Here is a 22,653-nt window from a genome sequence, read left to right on the forward strand (position 1 = left end):
TTCTCATTCTATACTCAGAGGCGCAAAGACATTGTATGACTTCTTGATTGGTCAAAAAGTTGATCTAATCTTTCCCACCTCGTTAAGAGAGGCAGATGATCACACACTTTCAACCCATCAAACCAGAACATGACAGTTTCTTCCGTTCCGTCTCTTGTATGGCTCGGGCTTTTGGGCAAAGGCTCAGTCTTTATATCCTCACTGCTCCATGCTTTGCTCCTCACCAGGATGACAGCCACATCTACAGGCAAACTACCATGACCTCATGGTGCTCGGGAGAAGGGAGACTTAGATCCACATGGGTTCCCTGAATGCTCCCGCTCTTCTCTGCAGCAGAAGAAAGCTGTGTGGTCTGGCTCCTGGACTCCGTTACGTATCCGGGGAATCTGTCCCGCTGGGAGGGTGTGCCCTACGTCTCTGCTTTCCGAGCTGTACAGGAAAGACTTCCCTCCCTCTCCCCAGCCTCTGTTGACCCTCTAACGGTCTCCGCACCTCAGTATCTCTTCATTACACTTGCATAAAATTGTCCATTCCCTACCCGTCCCACAAAGGCTCACATGAGCCACAGGCCACGCCCCCAACCTACGAAGACAGGTCCTTCAGACAATGTCCCCTGTAACCAAGTGAGACTATGGGCCATTGTGAGAATTGGCTTTTCTCTGAGAGCCTGTCATGGTCCCAGTAGACACCACGGAGACAGGATCCGGCACTCCAGGGCACTGTCATACTATCTCAATGTTTCTAAAGCTCCATCCTAAAAGAGTTGAGAGAAATGAGGGTCCTGGTTTCTAATCACTACACATTTCTGCTTGCAGTCTATCAGGAAAAAGGGGTAGGCTTCCCAGTTCATTTCCCATGTCTTTGTCATATCCTCAGTCAGGATGGTGCCAAGAGCCCAGCTCAGCCTTAAGAACTGTTACAGCCTGAAAATTCGTGACCCTCCAAACCCTTTCCCCAATGGGATGGTATTTGGAGGTGGGGGCATTGGCAGGTGATTAGGTCATGAAGAGAGAACCCTCAGGATGGGTTTAGTGCCATTATTAAATAGACCCTAGCGAGCTCCCTCACCGCTTCTGCCATGTGAGGAAATAGCAAGAAGACAGCCATCCACGAACCAGGAAACATGCTCTCACAAGACAGTGAATCTTCCAATGCCTTGGATTTCCAGCCTCCAGAACTACGAGAAATGAATTTCTGTTGGGTATACGCCACCGAGTCTGTGGTATCTGTTATAGCAGCCCAAAAGGACTCAGACACGGGCAGGAATTCTCATGACACCACTGAAGAAGCCTGATTTGGCCAGACATTGCAACTGAAATGTATTATTCAAGGGATCTGAGAACCAGATTAATAAAAACAAAAATATTGTCCTAGTTAGTCACATCTCACGTAGCAAGAGTGCAAAGAATGTCACCCAGTGGAAGAACACTCCCTGAGTTTCGAGCCAATTTCATCTCATGCCTTCTCCACTCTTTTATTTACTATTTAACAACTCTTTAACAATGCCACACCATAGCAATATATACCAACCGGGGCCGTAACATGATACTCCACGCCATTCCTCATGCCTGCGCATGAACCCTTTCCAATGACAGCACTCAAAGAGGCCTTCAGTATAGGTTAGTTGAGGTCAAAGTATTTCATGCAGGACCAAGCTTGGGAACTGATTATTTATCCATTTTCAGGCCCCTGGGAGTCTCATCTTTGGACCCACTGCAATATCTCAATTCAGGGGCCGCTGGGGCAAGGATGTTTTGTCTAGACGCACATAAGGATCACTAACAGCATTACAGACCACTTTCCAAGTAAGTTCAATACTGCGATGTGATAAAAATAAAAATGAAAGAGAAAGTTGTCGGATAGGAAGTAAGGGGTCCTCGGTGAGACGGTGACGAAGAGGGCAGCACAGAGAGGTCTGTGGCTCGGGCCAGATGAACTGTCCACGGAATAGCACCTGATCAGCTGAAAGGCTGCAACCTGCCACAGCCACCTTATCTTCGTAATTATTGATCACTCCTCTGAGCAGGACCATGTTGCCAGACAGAAAAGAGGATGCTGAGCCCAGCCATCTCACTCTGATTTTCACTGAGGCCCTGGATCCCCCACTCTCGTTGGGTGAACGCAGGGCCCCAAAGTAAAGGCAATCTTGCAGATCTGTTAGGGCAACTAACGGGAGCCGGCCGCTGCCCACAGAGAAACACAGATCTGAACCCGTGGGCAGAGCTGGCGACGGGGAGTGGAAATGAGGAAGAAACGACGGCTGGGGCAGGGCCAACGGGTGATGGGGATGGGTGTGTTCTCTACATGAAAGGGTGTGCAGGTGTCACGAAATGCAAACCCCAGGGCAAGGAAGAGGGCAGCCCACAGAACCTCCAGACAGCCTCGAGGGCAGGGGGATCTGCCGCCTGCCAGCTGTTTGACCAGGGGACAGCTTACCACCTCGCGGGCTGTTTCCTCACGGACCAACTGAGAATAGTCACACCTAACTGTCAGCACTGTCTGTAGGGTTAGAGACAAGTCCTCAACATAAATCCAGTCCTGGACAAGAGGCAACTCCTCCCTAAGGACAGCACTGCCCATTTGGTATAAGCATGGGAAATGATTACTTTCTTTTTATACCACAGGCCCCTTTTGTTTATGATTCCATAGCGTACACCATCTGTGGTGTAGGAACCCATTGGTCAAATCAAGCAGTGGAAGTACATTGGTAAATTCACTTAATACATTTTATTATTATTATTATTTATTTGATAGAGAGAGTGTGCGCACAAGCAGGGGAAGTGCCAGGCAGAGGGAGAGGGAGAAGCAGACTCCCTGCTCAGTAGGGAGCCTGATATGGGGCTGGACCCTAGGACCGTGGGATCATGACCTGAGCCAAAGGCAGATGCTTCACCGACTGAGCCACCAAAGCACCCCCACATAATACATTAAAAAAAAATATATATATATATAGTCGATTAATTTCCAGCTCTGTCCCTTACTAACTGGTTGACACGTTGTAATTTATTTAAGCTCTCAGAGTCTCCACTCCCTTGGCTCCATAAAGGAAGTGTTTCATGAGGTTTTGTGAAAATTCAAAAATGACATGTGTAAAGAAAAAAATGTATGTGCATTTCTATATATGCATACAAAGATGTGTGCATATATGATTATAAATATATATACACACGATACAGGCATATTTGCAAACATACATACATACATGTATGCTCATATATGTGTCCAAACATATAAATATTATTTCATTTCCATTTCTTTTGTCAAAATCTCAGCAAGTAAGACTCTCTTAATGCTCTATTTGTCACAGAAAGTAGCCTTCTATCACTTACCATTATAGTGAAGGTCACTTGTGAATTTGTGTTTAGAAAACGTTTTCCGGAGCCGCCTGGCTGGCTCAGTCGAGTGAGAATGTAACTTTTCATCTCGGGGTTGTGAGTTCAGGCCCATGTTGGGTGTAGAGATGAAAAAAAAAGAAAAGAAGAGAAGAGAGGAGAGGAGAGGAAAAGGGAAGAGAAGAGACGAGAAGAGAAAAGACAAAGGAAAAGAAAGAAAAGAAAGAAAAGAAAAGAAAAGAAAAGAAAAGAGAAAAGAAAAGAAAAGAGAAGAAAAGAAAAGATTTCCCATATGAACTCACTGCACATTGACCATTGGCATAAGCTCCTATCACACCAAGTTACACAGTTGTCCAATTATTTCGATCTTAAAGGGTTATATTGCACTTTCTAGGTCAGGTTTGCAGCTTTCTATAAATCTTAGGACTTCTGAATATACAGTCTGATACCAACATTTTATAGCATGTCTATCCATCTTTGAACAACACATTCTGCGTCACTGCTATAATCCAAGCTTGAGTAACATCCCATCAATGAAAACACAGGTATGCGTGTCTCTGAGTTAATACACTTAGTTTATTATTCATACCCTGTGTTTTGGCCATACCCATACCTGAAGTTATACTTGTGGATTCATCTCTGTTTCCTCTGTGTGTGTGTGTGTGTGTGTGTGTGTGTGTGTGTGTGTGTGAATAAGATTTCAGCTACATCATATTGTCATTTGTGTTTTACACTGCCTTTGGAACTTGACTCACTGTTTAGGGAAGAAATGAACAGAGTAAGAATTTCTAGACCTTATACTGTTCCTGTGTTTCAGTTATTCTGCTTTTAAAACCACATTAAGACCACCTGTAATGGCCCACATGGTAAGAGTGTCATGGTACAATTCACTTCAATGTTTGTCTCTCCAGGACGGTGTACTGAAGAAATATGAGGGAAGTGACAACGCGGTCTTAATGAAGATCATGCCACACAAAGGACCATTTCCCAGACTAATGGCCCCTTTCAGCTACATAAATGCCAAGGCAAGGCAGGGGGCCTTCAGCGGGTTACAACTTTCTAATTCTGTGAGCTTCCTTCTGTAGCGGACACTGATTTACGTAACAAAACTCAGTGCATTGGATAGAGAGTGCACTGGATAGAGAGCAATGGTTTGCTCACTTCCTAGCAGAGCTATTTTTCTCTTTGTCTTAGACCCTGGTTTTCATTCATTGATCTTCTCAAAAAAGGTCTTTAAGAGCATGTTCTACATCTCCATAGGTGAAATATTTGATCATTGAGTTAACTTTTGCTTTATACTGTTTTGCTTTCACGATATTTGACAGGAATTATCACGATGATGTTGCTTCTCCAAGTTTCAGCTTGGGGAGGGAGCAATGACTTCAACTGTGGGCCTGATATTAATGCAGAGTACGGGCTCCCACTCCAGACTGACCAAATGACATTCTGAAGCCTAACAAGATTGCCGGGTGATCTGTGTATGTCTTAAAGTTCGGGAAGCAAAAAAGTGAGGCATGGCAAGGCATCTCATTTTGTAAATTCAGTCCAGTGCTTTTCAAATTTGGACACATGTTAAAAATCACATAAGAAGATTTAACAAGAGATTTTGTTACAGTTTTTCCATGGAAGCACTGGCACTTTTTAAATGTACCCCTCCAAAAAAATAAAAAATAAAAAAAATAAATGTACCCCTCCTTTGGGCTAAGGTGCAACTGCCAAGGTTAAGAACTGTTCTAATTAGTACTGAGAAGAAAATTTAAAAAAAAAATCCCTAGGCTTTGCAAAACACAAAGTATGAAAATTGATTTGTATGCACATATGTACCCACACACACTCACATGCAAATTTTTTTACCGGACCAAACAGCTGATCATGGATGATTAGAATTAAAAAAAGGGAGTAGTATAGGGGTGCCTGGCTGGCTCAGTCAGTAGAGCATGACTCTTGATCTCTCGGGGTTGTGAGTTTGAGCCCCACACTGGCTGTAGAGATTACTTAAAAATAAAATCTCTTAAAAAATCCTTTAAAAATGCAAGTAGTATAAAACAACATGAACTGAGTGGATTTGGAAAGTATTCACAAGGAGAACCCAGACATGATTAGGACCAAGTGGAGTTTTTGACTATTGAGAATGTTTACGCCTAAGTGCCATACAAGCATCCAGTTCTGAGTATTTAAAGATGCTGACACCTGCACACATCAAGACCTGAAGGATTTGAGATCATTCCCTACCTGCAAGTCAACAGGCTACCTGCCACAGCTGCATGATTGTTGGCAGAAGACGAGAGATCCCGGGTCAGAGAAGAAGGAAAGATTATTATTCACAACACAGCAAGAGGAGAAATACTACCATATTTTCATCAGTTCTGCCTGCCCCGGTGTCCTTCAGGGTGAAGCAGAGGTGCTGGGATGGAAGCCTACAGGTGCTGTGGGTTACATGACAGGAGAGGAATCCTGAGCTTGAGGAAACTGAATGCTTTAAAACGGGAAGTAGGCACTGAACACCAGTGTGGTGCCGCCATCTTCCCAGGAACACATTTCCAAGGGAACGAAAAATACCGTATCAAAGTTGTGAAGGATTTAGTTTGCTAGAGTTTTAACTAATTCCAATAGGTCAGGTCATCTAAATGTAATAACAGTAAAAAAAAATAACAGAGAAAACAATTTGCAGTCTAAATTCATGAAAACTGGGTTAGGCAGATGTACTTTGCGATTAGGACTTCTTAACAAATGATTTTGTCTTTGTGTGTGTCCAATCCAGCCAAAATTTTAAACAGTAATTCAAGTATCTGTGGGTATTCTCCTATCACTTTCATTAAATCATCTTTATAAATTAGAAGTTTATTAAGTATGTCTTGACACTTAACATATTAATAAATACAAGTCAAATATTAATGCTTATGTACCATAATAAAACACTGAAACTGAAAATCTGTAAAAAGGAGACATTAACCATATAATTATCTTTTCACATGGGAATTTGCTGGTGACATAAAATGGAAGCAACAGGAATGACAACTGGTATCCATTAAGTGATAATAATTTGCCAGGCACTGCACTAAGCTTTGGGTGTAAGTGTTCCCTGTAATGTTAACAAAACCTTGGCACCCGTTGTGTTACAGGCGTACCTATTTCATGCATGAAGATGTAGAAGTTTACAGAGCCTGCCTAGTTTAAAGAAAATCACATTAACTGCAGCAAAGCTCTGAAGGCAGACATGACCAAGCTATTGACATCCACATTTCTGTTAACGAAAACACAAAAACAGCATCTTAACCAGGGACCCTAAACGCATCTGATTCTATAGACAAAGTAATCGTTTCATATTTCTTGCACCTGGGTATACTTGAAACCATTATATTGTATTTCTCTTTGCAGTGGATTGAAAACTATTTAAAAGAAGAAAACACCTAAATTAGTGCCACCTAAGCCTTATGTAAAATTACACGGTATTTAGGGTCTCCTGGATGCTAGAAACACAGGCACATTTTCATCCATTGTCTCACTTTATGAAAACAAAAATCTAAAAATGTGCACAATCTCGTTTTTTAAACAATAAAGCTTATTCTTTGTATTTCATTCACATTTCCTCTTCATGCAGGCATACATTTTACAGCTGCAATCTTGCCATGAATAAAATTTGAGTTTTGTCTTTGTCATTTAATGGACATAAATATTTTGTTCTTATATAAACATAGGGATTATCATTTTAATGGCTGTGCATTAGTTCTGTCAGTTTACAAAAACATTTCTCACTCATTTATCCATTAACATGGGGTTGTTTTTAATTCCCTTTTTCATTCTTTTGGGTTATTTCCAAGTTACATATATACAAAAGCAATATTAGACAGTAAAGTAGGTATTCATTTATAAGCCACTTGAAAGGTCTTTATCAAACGGCCATTCAGAAACTTTGAACCAACGATGTGTGACTACAGGACTTTCATTACAAACTTAGTGGCATAGTGTATTACCATTATTTTATATCCCCACACTCCAAGTTTATTAGAGTAAAACCAAGTGTCATTTTCTTGTCTGTGGGTGTAACCGGTTGCGAGGAGCAAAGCCCTCTCAAGCTAACTTAAAATCTGCTGATATACTGTTCAACCACAGCTGGAGGCAACGGAAAATCCATAAAGCAGGGCTGGGAAGCAAAGAAAGGACGAAATGGGAGGAGGATCTGCAGGTCGAGAGCAGAAGGTGCTCCCCCATTATCCCTCTGCTTTGTCCAGCTCCTCTCCTGACTTCTTATCCAGGAAGAACCAACACAGTCTCTTGAGTCTTTCACAGTAACAAACTCTTTAGAGAAAATGTGATTTACTCTCCATCTTGCGATGGCTTCTGCCCCAACTTCCAACACTCCAGCCACACATCTCCCCCGCCCCGCCGCAAACTGCCGACACAAGCAGGACTTGAGAGTTATGGAAAATTCTCAGAGAAGAGAGATAATTTCCTTGAAGGACAGGCAGGTAAAAGGCAGATTCCGATTCTGTAGGTCTGAGAATCTGCATTCCTAACAAGCTCGGAGGTTATGCTCCTGATTTGGGGACCAGACCTTGAGCCACAAACAAATGGGCCACTGGTTCTCCAATCTGGCTGTGCAGGAAAATCACCGAGAGTGGTTTAACATTACTCTGGCTAAAAATCCTGAAATTCAGAACTACACTGCTTCTCAACAAGGGCAGTTCTCTCCCCCGGTGGATCACTGGCAATATCTGGACACATTTTTGGTTATCACAACGTAGACAAGGGATGCTAGGTTACATTCATGGAAAAGTTCAAGGTTGGAGATGCCGCTCAATACCTTGCAGAGCACAGGACAGCCCCGGAGAAAGCATTATCCAGCCCCAATGTCAACGCTTGCAACTTTGAGAAACCCTTGGGGAGCTCTTACTCCAAATCATGCCCAATACATCTGCTGTTTACTGGTTCAAAATTAACATCAAAATACTTCACTGATGGATGATTGGCTAATATATGTTGAAACATGGTAACTGAGCAATTGGTGTTAATAATTGTTTTTTTGTAATGTGATATAGAACAGTAAAAGCCAGTGCTGTATTCAGTTCTCTTATCAAATACAATAGGACGGGAGAGCAGAAGTCTGCCTGTTTTGGCAAATTTTGGAGTGCTCGGCCTTGTAATTGTTCTTTCATTTAAACCATGAGTCTTGCAAGGCAGATTTCTGAGAATGATTCATTGTGCTGTGATGCTTTTAAATCTCAAATTCTGTAGGAAAGGCTTCTGTGTGTTTTAACATTGTTATTCTTTGTATTGTGCAGTGTAGCTAAGTGCTTTATAAACAGGGTGGTTTATGACCTACTTGAAAAGTAAACTACCCTACATCTGCAGGATGAAAGTGGAGGCTGGCTTGTACCACTGAATCAAAGAGATAAAGTTAGCACTCTGCAGAAAGTTGCAGGGGATGCTTCTTGGAGAACCACTCAGGAAGGACTTTTTATGAATTTTATTTCATGCAGTAGCTTATCTTGTATTTTCTGTATTTCCTTTGGAGCTCTGCAAAAATTCTTCACAGAAGGAAAAAAAAAAAAACCCTCAGTTGGCTTTTTTACTGAAGCACAGAAACCAGATATATGAATCAAACAAATGAAAAGAAAGCGTATTTGTCACCCAGAACTCCAGAAGCAGAAAATCAAAAGACTGAAAAAGAGTAATTATCAGGAAGTTTTATAAAATTCCAGAAAATGACATTAATGATTCTTCAGTGCTGATTCCAAATGTTCACTCATAGCTCTACATAAGTAAAAAAAATATGAATAAGCCAATGACCATCACATTCTTTTTTTGACCATCAACTTTTGATAAGTGTGTGTATATATGTGTGTATGTGCAGGATGGACTTACGAATGCCGAGGTTCAGGGGTCAGATTTTAAGCTTAGGTTGAGGTTATTCTAACATAGAAAAATGCATCTATTTTATTTTGCCACCTTATTATAAGATAAGAAGACAAAAAAAGGAAAAAAAAAACAGTAGTTCGAGAATAGAGGGTATCATGAACAGAATGACTATCATTCCCAATCGTTGAATGGACCAACCAATAATCACCACTGATTGCTAAATATTCAACAGTGTTAGGTCATTACAGAGACTCAAACTCCAAAGGAGCTTATTTAAATACTTCTAAAGTAGTCTACGTATGAAACAGATTCAGGCTGTAACGTCCCCCTCCTTATTTTTGGCTTACGAAATAAATTATAGTCTAGTCCCAGCACATTTAAAAAATCTTCCCAGGACATCACAATGGGCCCTCCGATTTTCTGCAAGACCCCTGTGCTGTTCCTCCAGGCAAGAGGTGCTCCAGCTGCCGAGACCAAATCAAAGAAAACCTTAGCCAGACCCGCTCTAAGGAGTATTGTGGTGGTGGATGTTGGGCACATTCCACTTTTGCAGTCAGGCACTTCACAGAAAGACCACACGTGGTTGGGCCGGTGCAGCACTTTCAAGTTTGCGACATAGAACCAATGTCTCAAAGGAAGTTGTCCATTGTATCTATCATCCTTCGTCTGGTTATGCAGGAAGTGAAACTAGCGTTGTGGCTACAGAGCGTCCCTTCACAGCTGGCTTCCCTGATGAGACTCCTGCTCACACTGTCACCATGGCTTGCATCTCTGCCCACCAAGCCCAAGACTACAGGTGTTGGCTTGAGAGCTTTTGGGCAGGGTGGTGTGGTCATGACAGTGAATGTCTGATGACTTTACTCAAGGAAAATGAGGAACATGATGCCTGATCTTCATGAAGCCAAGACTGTGGGTCAGCGAGTGTCTTTAATCTCTAACTTCAGATTGAATTTCCCATCATCAGAGCTCCCCGCAGTGGCCAAGTCCTCCACCAATGAGAAAATGGGCCACTCTGCAGATGGACTGGCCACTGCCTTCGCTGTTTCCCAAATGGACCAGGATGAGTACACCCTGTGCTTACACAGCTTGGCCAAGAAAGCACAGGACTCCTGTCTGATGTCCTACCCTTCAAAGTACCAGGAAAAGATACAGTTCACAAAGATGATGGCATTTCTCCTTCCTCTCCTGAGCAGATGGCCACACTCAAGGCTGCATTCATCAAGCCCTATGGCACACAGATGACTGCAAATTCTTCTTTCCTGACTGATGGTGGATCTGCAATGCTGATTACAGCAAAAGAAAAAGCTCTGGCCAAGCATGATCATCTGAAGGCATACGGGAGAGAGTTTTGTGTATGTTTCTCAGGATCCAAAAGATCAACCTTAACTTGGACCCACATATCCAAAAGTCCTAGAAAAGGCAGTATGAACAATGAATGATATTGATGCTTTGGAGTCTCATGAACTCTTCTCAAGTCAGATGCTGGCTAATTTTAAAGCCGTGGATTCTGACTGGGTTGCACAAAACTACCCAGAAAGAAAAACCAAGGTTGGATCACATCCTTTGGAGAAGTTTAACAACTGGAGTGGACGGCTTTCCCTGGGACACCAGTTTGGAGCTCATGGCTGCCAGTTGGTCAAGGTGGCTGCCAAGAGATCATGTAAGGCTTAGGGGCTGCCTGTGCAGATGGAGCGCAGGGCCATGCTACATCAGTGCAAGCTTATCCAAAAGAAGAGAAACAAAGGTGACATGGGGGCTGCCTGGGTGGCTCAGATGGTTGGGCATCTGCCTTCGGCTCAGGTCATGATCCCAGGGTCCTGGGATCAAGCTCCACATTGGGCTCCTGGCTCAGCGGGGAGTCTGCTTCTCCCTCTCCCTCTGCCTCTCCCCCAGCTCATGATCTCGCCCTCTCTCTCTTTGTATCTCTGTGTCTCAAATGAATAAATAAAATCTTTTTAAAAAAAAAAAAAGGTGACATGGAACACTCACATTAGGCAGGGCTAAATGAAATCTGGATCTCCCAGCTCCTCTGAGGAAAACACAATTTGTGGCCTTCTGTGAAATATTTTGGAATTAAGCCTTGCTAGTGTTCCGAGCTTTCCAGTAATCACAGCTTACCATTATTGCCATTATTGCTCTTGGAGGGATTTCTTAGTGAACAGATTATCACGCACTGATACGTTTAAGCAACTGTTTTTGGTCTCTGTCTTCATTAAGGACTAACTGAGTGGTTGCAATTTGGGAAAGAGGTTAGCTGAGATTTGGAATCGTCTTTGTAACATTTCCAAATTTCACTCCTTCCTATTTGTGACCTAAAGATAAGTGTTTTCTATAACACACAAACCAATGTGCCTAAGGAAGCTTACTAGTGAAATGATAATTCAGTTTAAATGTCACTGAAAACTTATAGCAAATGTTTAGCATTTAACTTTAATGAGGTGAAAAATCACTAGAGAAAAAACAGAAATAAATTATATAGTATATTTCATTTTTTTTCTTATTAAAAAGAGAGTTGGGAGGTCTCAGCTAACTTCCCCAAGTCTGTGATGGGGATTTGTGAGTAACTAATATTTATTGAGTAGGTGCTGTGATTTTTTTTTTTTTTTTACATTTCTTGCATATTTCGTCTTCACAGAAACACACTGAAGTAACATGGAATCCGTAGAGAAAAAAAGTGAGATGTGAATTATCTTTGCAGGAGGACACATAGCCAATATTGGGATTGGTGTCTGAACCCAAAGCGGAGGGTCTTGGACCATTTCCTACTCTCTCGTGTCACTAGGGGTCTGCCTCCATATTTTCCAGGAGGTGGCTCTACCCAAACTCATTTGAATGTGTATTTTGACTGGAAACCTGGGCTGGTCTCCCAGGCCTTTCCGCCAACCTACTGCTGGTGCAGATTGATTAGTTAAGAGGTAACAGCCAATGTGGATGGAGGAGGTCTCACCGAGACAACTGGATGAGTTAAACCACAGCCAGCTCCCAAATAGGGCACTGGACCTTGTCTCTACTTTTGGATTTCTGATTCTCCTCAGCGATCTGACTGCCTTCTCTCTGGGGTAGAGCTTTGTAGTGGGGATTTTCAAACAATCCAGAGCTAACTGGGACGTCCTGCCAGATTTGGGGATGACCCACTGTGTTAACATCATTTTACTAGCGTGCCCCTCTTCAGGCTGTCCACCAGCACTGAACAGTCATGTGAAGACGTGTGGAGGCCTTGAGTGAGTTCTCACAGCACAAGAACCAGAATCATAACCTTGTGAGGTTCAGAAAAGCGGAGAGAGATTTTTGGAGGAAACAAAGGAGCCCCAGACATGGATTGGCTCCTGGGCTGTGACCAATAATGGCAAGTAGTGACCCTGCCTGCCCCCCCACCCGCCCCCCCGCCATGCTCTCCCAGGACTTATCAGCAGAATCATGTGATAAAGCATTCTGTAAATGGATCATGGAAAAACCCGTAAATCTAATCACTCCATACACATTGTTACACCGTGTGCTTTTTTGATGTGAACAATGCAGACGCTCCTTGTAGGCACATATTTTGGACCTTTGTGACTTTAGAGGTTAATTCCTATTCATTATTACCAAATAATTATTTATTGTTTAATTTTATAATACATGTTTATATCACATTAATCAAATGTGTGTGTGTGAGTGTGTGTATATTCTGGACATTGTCCCCTATTTTGGTCATATTTACCTTAAAAGAATCCTTTTAAATAAAACTGTTTGCTTCCCATAGGTTTCAAAGGACTTTCAAGCCTTGATTTATCGACAATTATCTGTGTAGGACTAAATAGGTGTCCTTTATTGAAATGCCAGACTTAAGCACTTTAAACGTTGAATTTTCCAGCTCTGTAGAGTTGGCTCTCGTGCATTACAGTGAGGATATGCTCTCTCTTTAGGGTCATCAGCTTAAAGATGAGCAAAGGGTGTTCGGCTAAATTAGGTGTACAAGGAGACATTAGCATGTGGGCTCAATTCCAGGCAGGCAGGCAGGTGATTTCTTGTGAAGGCAGAGCTCCTGGTTTACCGGTGGAACCCATGTAGAGAGGATGTGCTGCAGGGGAGGGCAGAGGAAGAATGCTGAGGGTAGGGGTTATTCGGAGGGTGTGGCTAGGGTCGGGGCATGGATGTGGAGCTGTGTGCACTACAAACTTCTCCTACAGCGTGGAGCCTGACTCTGAGGATGCCCGGCCGGCTGACACAGAGGGACACCACATGCACCAAGGACAGGCAGTATGCGAGATCAAGTGACAGGGGCCCACGCCTTGTCAGCCTTACGAATAAGTGATGGGGAAGCCACAAGGAATCCCCTGTAGGTACAGGGAGGATTCAGAAAGGGAAGCCAAATGGCAAGATCCCAGCTAGGATGCCAACCCATGCCCTCAGTGTAGACACAAGCTTTATGTGGGCCCAGAACATTTTTCTCCAGGTGATTCCATATGAAGCTGCAAAGCTGACCCGGACATACAGAAGACTGGATGTAAATAGGACAGTGAACAGATGTGTGTGAAGTTGTCATAAGCCATTTGGCTGAAGGGAATGTCTACAACGTGCCTGATGCTGATGCAGCAGGCTGACGTCACCACCTTGCACGGATGTCCTAACATCAGATGCGACAGTGCTGGGCTCTTCAGAATCAACATCTGTTGCCTTTCCCCCATCAGTACAACCACGTGTTCCAAAAAGTAGATTTGTGCAGAACGTGTGTTTGCTGCCAACTCACCCAGACATGCCCCTAAAAGAAATACTGGAAGACTTCACAGGATTCAGGAGCATCTCAGGTATCTGCAGGTCACTCTATATTTTCTCTATATTTTAACTCCTCTTTCGTGAAGAGATGAGTAATAAGTCAAAATGTACATCTTCCCCAAAGGACAGATTCTTGTCGTGTATATGCCGAACGCAATATGAAGAACCTCTGTGGTTGTGATTAAAACAAACAAAAACCAAACAAAACAAAACAAAACAAAAAACACAAGTATCTGGCTCTATGAGATTATTTATTTTTACTAATATTTTTTAAATGTATGGGGAAATGTTGCTACACTCTAAGTGATTTAAACCATCCTCAAGTTAAGTTTTGACTTAATGCCTTCCTCTGGCCATCTTTGTATGAATTAATCATCACAGCTGCCAGGCATCGGGCTATCAGTGGGAGGGAGTGAGCGCCAGAAATTAAGTACGTGTTTGTTCAAAACATGAAATCATAAGATTTAAGTTAAATTGAGAGCACAGCAAGGAAATGGTTTCCCTGACTGTGACAGAAATGAACACCTCACACCATCATCTACTAATAATGTACCACAGTAAAATGTTATTACAATGAAGCGTCCCTTTGATGGGCCACCTGTTGAAGTTTTCAGAAAAGAAACAGACAAAATCACATTAAGTTATTTTTTCCTGCATATCCCCCATAGGCATAATAAAAATCTCAAAAATAGTTTGAAATACCACCACTATGAAAGATGGTAACAGTAGCAGCAGGAAAAAAAAAAAAACCCATATTCTAAAAATTTATCTCAACTTTTATTAGCACTTGGGGAAGGAAAAGAAGGAAAAAAAATGAGGTGAATTTCTCAAATGCGTCTCTTTTAATCTGCAAATACTCATTTCTTTCAATGTTGGCATCAATATTCTAAAATTTAGACCAGCAACAATAGTACCTATGCAACAATACAAATTAGCTAAATATAGTATATAGGATTGAAAGGATTTTTCCTTTTTTTTTTTTTTTTTTTACTTTCCTTTAAAAATCTTTTAGATAAAAATGCTGGCTTTTAAAAATCCTTTGTCCTCGAAAGGAACCAAATTAATAAAATTATGAATGAAAGGTGAGAGATCACGACTAACACCAAGGAAATAGAAACAATTATTAGAAATTATTATCAACAACTATATGCCAATAAACTGAGCAATCTGGATGAAATGGAGGCCTTCCTGGAAACCTACAAGCTGCCAAGACTGAAACAGGAAGAAATTGACAACCTGAATAGGCCAATAACCAGTAACGAGATTGAAGCAGTGATCAAAAACCTCCCAAGAAACAAGAGTCCACGGCCTGATGGATTCCCTGGGGAATTCTACCAAACATTCAAAGAAGAAATAATACCTATTCTACTGAAGCTGTTTCAAAAAATAAAAACAGAAGGAAAACTTCCAAACTCATTCTATGAGGCCAACATTACCTTAATCCCCAAAACAGGCAAAAACCCCATCAAAAAGGAGAATTTCAGACCGATATCCCTAATGAATATGGATTCCAAAATCCTCAACAAAATCCTAGCTAATAGGATCCAACAATACATTAAAAGGATCATCCACCACGACGAAGTGGGATTTATCCCTGGGATGCAAGGGTGGTTCAACATTCGCAAATCAATCAGTGTGATAGAACACAGTAATAAGAGGAGGGAGAAGAACCATATGGTCCTCTCAGTTGATGCAGAAAAAGCATTTGACAAAATACAACATCCTTTCCTGATTAAAAATCTTCAGAGTATAGGGATAGAGGGAACATTCCTCAAATTCATAACATCCATCTATGAAAAACCCACAGCGAATATCATCCTCAATGGGGAAAAGCTGAGAGCCTTTCCCTCAAGATCAGGAACACGTCAAGGATGCCCACTCTCGCCACTATTGTTCAACATAGTACTAGAAGTCCTAGCAACAGCAATCAGACAACAAAAAGAAATAAAAGGTGTTCGAATTGGCAAAGAAGAAGTCAAACTCTCTCTTTTCACAGACAACATGATACTTTATGTGGAAAACCCAAAAGACTCCACCCCCAAATTACTAGAACTCATACAGCAATTCAGTAATGTGGCAGGATACAAAATCAATGCACAGAAATCAGTTGCTTTCTTACACACTAACAACGCAACTGTAGAAAGAAATTAGAGAAACGATTCCATTTACCATAGCACCAAAAACCGTAAGATACCTCGGAAAAAACCTAACCAGAGGTAAAGGATCTATACTCTAGGAACTACAGAACACTAGTGAAAGAAATTGAAGAAGACACAAAAGGACGGAAAAATATTCCATGCTATGGATCGGAAGAATAAACATTGTTAAAATGTCTATGCTACCCAGAGCAATCTATACCTTCAATGCCATCCCGATCAAAATTCCAATGACATTTTTCAACGTGCTGGAACAAACAGTCCTAAAATTTGTATGGAATCAGAAAAGGCCCCGAATCGCCAAGGAAATGTTGAAAAAGAAAAACAAACCTGGGGGCATCACGTTGCCCGACTTCAAGCTCTATTACAAAGCTGTGATCACCAAGACAGCATGGTACTGGCACAAAAACAGACATACAGACCAATGGAACAGAATAGAGAACCCAGATATGGACCCTCAACTCTACAGTCAAATAATCTTTGACAAAGCAGGAAAAAACATGCAATGGAAAAAAGACAGTCTCTTCAATAACTGGTGCTGGGAAAATTGGACAGCCACATGCAGAAGAATGAAACTCGACCATTCTCTAACACCATATACAAAGATAAACTCAAAGTGGATGAAAGACCTCAATGTGAGACAGGAATCCATCAAAATCCTAGAGGAGAACATAGGCAGTAACCTCTTTGACATCACCCACAGCAACTTCTTTCAAGATACATCTCCAAAAGCTAGCGAAACAAAAACAAAAATGAACTTTTGGGACTTCATCAAGATAAAAAGCTTCTGCACAGCAAAGGAAACAGTCAACAAGACAAAGAGGCAACCCACAGAATGGGAGAAGGTATTTGCAAATGACACTACAGATAAAGGGCTGGTAGCCAAGATCTATAAAGAACTTCTCAAACTCAACACCCAAAAAACAAATAATCAAGTCAAAAAGTGGGCAGAAGATATGAAAAGACAATTCTCTGAAGAAGACATCCAAATGGCTAACGGACCCATGAAAAAGTGTTCATCATCATTAGCCATTAGGGAAATTCAAATCAAAACCACATTGAGATACCACCTTACACCAGTCAGAATGGCAAAAATGGACAGGGAAAGAAACAACAAATGTTGGCGAGGTTGTGGAGAAAGGGGAACCCTCCTACACTGTTGGTGGGAATGCGTGTTGGTACAGCCACTTTGGAAAACAGGGTGGAGGTGCCTCAAAAATTTAAAAATAGAGCTACCCTATGACCCAGCAATTGCACTCCTGGGTATTTACCCCAAAGACACAGATGTAGTGAAAAGAAGGGCCATATGCACCCCAATGTTCATAGCAGCAATGTCCGCAAGAGACAAACTGTGGAAGGAGCCAAGATGCCCTTCAACAGATGAATGGATAGAGAAGATGTGGTCCATATATACAATGGAATATTACTCAGCCGTCAGAAAGGACGAATACCCAACTTTTACATCCACATGGATGGGACTGGAGGAGATAATGCTAAGTGAAATAAGTCAAGCAGAGAAAGTCAACTATATGGTTTCACTTATTTGTGGAACATGAGGAATAGCCTGGAGGACATTAGAAGGAAGGGAAAAATGAGCGGGGGGGGATTGGAGGGAGAGATGAACCATGAGAGACTATGGACTCTGAGAAACAAACAGGGTTTTAGAGGGGAGGGGGGAGGGGAACTGGTTTCGCCTGGTGATGGGTGTTAAGGAGGGCACGTACTGCATGGAGCACTGGGTGTTACACGAAAACAATGGATTGTGGATCACCACATCAAAAACTAATGATGTATTGTATGGTGACTAACATAACATAATAAAATTTAAAAAAAGTAAATAAAAATCCTTTGTCCTCAAAACAGAGTCTAGAATGTTATAATCACATATAAGACAACGAAAGGAACATTTCTTGGATCCCCACCCTCTGTGCATCTTTAGACCTTTTCACAATAAAATATCTTCTAAGGCCCTTGATAAAAGATTTGAGCCATTCACCTGACTGCTCACGCCTTAGTCATTATTAAGTAATGCTCATGATCTGACACAGCATCACACTTGAAAGATGAGGTTCTTCTCTGAGACACCTGACCTCCTGAATTGCCACAATGGGATGTGGTGGGGGGGACCGCCAGCCTCAAGTTTCAGAACTCCTTACTTCGAGGTTTCTAGGGAAGAACACGGCCCAACGTGCCATGTATGCATTTCAAAGAAACAAAGCAATTTAACCACACAAACCCTAAGCTCGCGGTTAGCCCTTCCAGTTCAAACAGGATTTCAGTAGGTTTATCATGCCCCTTAACCCACTCTTAGAAGAGCTACAGAAAATAAGGAAACTCGCTGGCAATCTAATCAGTGAAAAGGCTGTATTTAATGTGACACACTTCATGAGGATAATGGTTACTTTTTCAAAATCATGCAAATGCAAGCCTCCCATATAATGAGAACTTTTCTTTCATACTTTAAGATGAATTGTCTATGTAAAAACAAAAACAACAGAATAAAGTGAAAACGAACACAAAGACAGAAAGTAACACTCTTTAGAGGGAGCGCACATAATTCTTATGCAAACTACTATGAATGCATATGGCTGTCAATTTAAGAAGGGTGCATGTGAATTTTCCACACCCTCAGTTCCGATGGACAAGTTTCTATTAAATCGTCTACATTTACGCTATGCAAGCAGGTACGGCACAAGGTGAATGGTTCAGATGCTCATCCCTGAGTCCAGAGAGTGAAAGAGACCTGTAAACATGTTTTCATTCTTGATGCAACAATGCAACAATGAGCCAAGCAAAGTTGGCTTAACTGAACTGATCAAATAACCGAATCCACCGTTATTTAAAATATTATGTAAAAAGTATGATGTAAAAAGTAAGTTCTACATATTATGCAAAAAAGTAAGCTCTACACCTCTTTAGAATCTTTTTACATGCTTAGATTTAAATATCATAACATTTTAGGACTTTGACCCTCTCAAATCTTCACTGAAGTTACTGGAGTCAATGGAGAAAGAGAGAGGAGAGAAAGAGAAACAAGAAACAAAACAAAATGAAATAGAAGTCTAAACTGAAATAGGTATAACAAACATTATACCAAAAGAACGTTAAACTACTGGGTTAGGTAGAATTCAGTATCATGTAAATATACATGTGTATATAAAAGCATATCATATATACATACACGAACATGATGTATATGACTGTGTATATAATATACATGATCTGTATGCACACATGTCATATACATACACATTATATACACATATGTCATATATAACTATCCTTTGTCCTCAAAACAGACCACATCAGTGGTTCCATTGTGTATGGAGCGTTATTTCACTACTTGATTACTTAAGAGGGAACATAAACTAAAGAAAACAATTCTGAGTTTATCAATTTAATGAGTCTCCTTTTAACTACATTTGTGACAACCGAGTTGACATCCCGTTATAATTCGTGCCTAGAACCAGTACCGTAACCATCTGGAAAAGTGGGCTGGCACAAAGATGAACAGATGACACAAGATCCTGTTTGTTCACCTACCTGAAGTACGACGTTCCTCCCGACGCCCCCTTCACGTCCTTCCCATCCCACTCATGCCTGAATATTGGCAGAAGAAAATTCAGACGTGAACTCATAACTATGACTAGGAGATGAAGTGACATAGGTGTGGTATGACTTTGCCAAATGGCTACTGCTTATTCATGGAGAAGTTCTTGGATTGTCATTCTCCCCTAAGATTGGCTGAAAGCAAGAGGGTCATCCATATTAATAACGAAACCCGAGAGCTCATTATTGACATCTCATTTATTAAGATAGGCAAATGGAAGCACCAAGGGGAAAAATTCTCAAAATTTGTCTCATCATTCCAGGAGAGAACAAAATTCTCATTAACTGCATTATTACACGTGCAGGATCTATTGGTATCGACTCTGCAATGAATGCGCCCTGAAATAGGGATCTTTAAACACAGAATAATAATTATTCTGTGATAGGAATCTTAAATTCTTTTGTGTGCAAGAATGTCTAAAGAATGTCATCACAAACTATGTGACCGAGAATGAGAATATCCAGGCACAATGAAGTCGAGGAAAAATCACCTTCCCAAAGGTGAGTCATTCGTACCTTACTTCACATTCCCGAGAGGCAAGTTATAAGGTTTTATTACCTTTTCTAAATACAATCATATTTCCATTTAAAACACGACTGAGATAAAAGAATTTCAAATTTCTTAGTATTTTTTTAATAGACACAATCAAAAGTGCCTAAAGTCAAATCCTTTGTGGATGCATTCTTTTGATGACTTGATTACAAGACCAAAGACCTGTAATATGATTCATTTTTTATTTTTTAAAGATATTATTTATTTAAGAGAGAGAGACAGAGCGACAGAGACATGAGCAGTCGAGAGGGGAGGGGAAGGAAGGAGAGGGGGGAAGGGGAGGTGAGGGAGAAGTAGGTTCCCCCTTGAGCAGGACCCTGGGATCATGACTTGAGCCTAAGGCTATGCTTAACTGACTGAGCCATCCAGGTGCCCCCTGTAATATGATTTAAAAACATACTCTTTGCAGTAGAAAATATTAGAGACAAAAAGATTAGTTTGGAAAAATTTTATGGCAGTATTTATGATAATTTGCATAAAAGGAATGCCTTCAGTCTTTGTATTTGAGAAAGCACATTTGGTTCTAAATAGCCCTAAGTTATGTTCCTGTTCCATATGGAAAAGAGAGAAAAGGAAGTGTTATTTTAGGACTAAGTGCCTAAAAGGCAGGGACAGTCCATGTCCAATGGATTTCCATGTTGCCGTCACAACTTCTGTTCTTCACAAGAAACAAGATGGTAGAAAGGTGGCTGGGGAAAAAAATGAGCTGTGTCTCTATAGGTTCTGCATATATATTGGATAAAGTATACAAACGTGAGTTCTGAAACAATAATCTAAACCTGCCCAGCACATTTGTAGTGAACTTCACTCCATAAGTATCTGGTAGCTTAAAAATGGAGAATGTTCTAGAATATTTCCTACTACTTCAGTGACCACTGTAATTTCTCCTATTCCTAAATCTTAATGGTTTTTTTTAACTATCTTTCCAAGTCCAAATTGGGACTTTGTCCCTATATTATACGGTGGGAGCCTTAAATTGCATGAGAAATGTTAACGTTAATGATGTTCACATATTAAATGGATCTGTCAGGGCTCAGTGAAACCATGAAATGAGTCCAGTGATTTGGACTCTCTCCATCCCTAGGATATTTTAATGTTATAAAAGACGCTTAATTCCAACATGTAATAGGTATACTGTATTTTAAACAACTTCCATCTTTCTGCAGCAGGTAAAAGAATTATAATTTCTGTTTACTGAAGAGTCCAGGATGCAGCTTTATATAAAACAAAGCCCTTGCCCAGCTGTATTATAAACTCTGCCATCTGAATTTTCCCTGCCTTTTGTTATGGACTGCGCAGCCTGGTTGCTTACACAATTAGAAAGTCTCAAAACTTAAAAACTGGAGAGTCTAAAATGCCATGACGACACCCATCTAAAACAGAGGTGTAAAGAACTTGTCATTTCAACAAGGCTTAGCCAAGGAACACACTTCATTACTAGGAAGCATTTGTGAAAAAGAAAATAAACATTCAGATTTTCTTGACTTTTTCTTAGACCCTGACAACGATCCAAATACAGTTTCTTCACATTTATTATGTTTAATATTCTTTTACTCAGTTTGTCAGAGAAAACAATTAGCGACAGAGAAGCAAAAATTACGAAAAAAATTCCGTGAGCTAAAGTATCACTGACATGTTATCAATGAAAGACTAATTCCAACCTATTACAATTTTTTGTTATGACTCACATAATTAAAATTTTAGAATGTGTGACTTTTAAATGTCTAATTCATTACTTGCTATCTAGTTATAATTATCAATATTAGAAATGTATTAATCAAATTATTACATATATTTTAAAACTAAATTGGTAGAATACCTATGTTACAGAGGTAGCTGAGTATTTAAATTTGCCTCTGTCTTCTATTAAAACCTTTGAATTAGTTGTATGCTTATATAAAATCATCTAAATGATTGTCACAAACTGTATAGGTATTTCTAAACCCTTAACATCATTAATCATTCTAAATTCTAAGAATCATTCTCTAACCAAACACATATTCAGAAAACTTTATCTGAGACCCCATCAGCCAAAGGACTTCTCACAATGACTTAATAATATTACTGTCATCTCTATTACTTGCTACTAGAAGCACCATCAGGAAGTAGCTTGTGGTTCTGATTCCTTAACCATGAGCAAGCACTAGTTACAAGGTTGTTCTATTTCACTTAATTTTGTACTCGGTGATTGTGAGAACACATAGAAAACAGAGGCAAGCCTGTACTCGTGGAAAACACTGATGATATTTCACCCTGGTCTTTGTTCTCAAGAGTACTGGCCCATCCGTGACACTTTGTCATGCTCACTTGTGCATTTGCCCTCCACATAAATGGTTCTATTTCTATGAAAGAAGTCCACAGGCTACTGTACACATGCCACCCAGGGACG

The 22,653-nt window shown here is 40.7% G+C and overlaps 1 pseudogene; it reads left to right on the top strand.

Annotated features, from left to right (window-relative positions):
- The first annotated feature begins 9,490 nt into the window (after positions 1-9,490).
- On the top strand, positions 9,491-10,939 carry LOC112812645 (trifunctional enzyme subunit beta, mitochondrial pseudogene; annotated as a pseudogene).
- Positions 10,940-22,653: the final 11,714 nt, after the last annotated feature.

The sequence above is a fragment of the Callorhinus ursinus genome, unplaced genomic scaffold (genome assembly GCF_003265705.2).
Source record: "Callorhinus ursinus isolate GAN/ISIS: 27379988/994484 unplaced genomic scaffold, GSC_fseal_2.0 scaffold16, whole genome shotgun sequence".
Classification (NCBI taxonomy): Eukaryota; Metazoa; Chordata; class Mammalia; order Carnivora; family Otariidae; genus Callorhinus; species Callorhinus ursinus.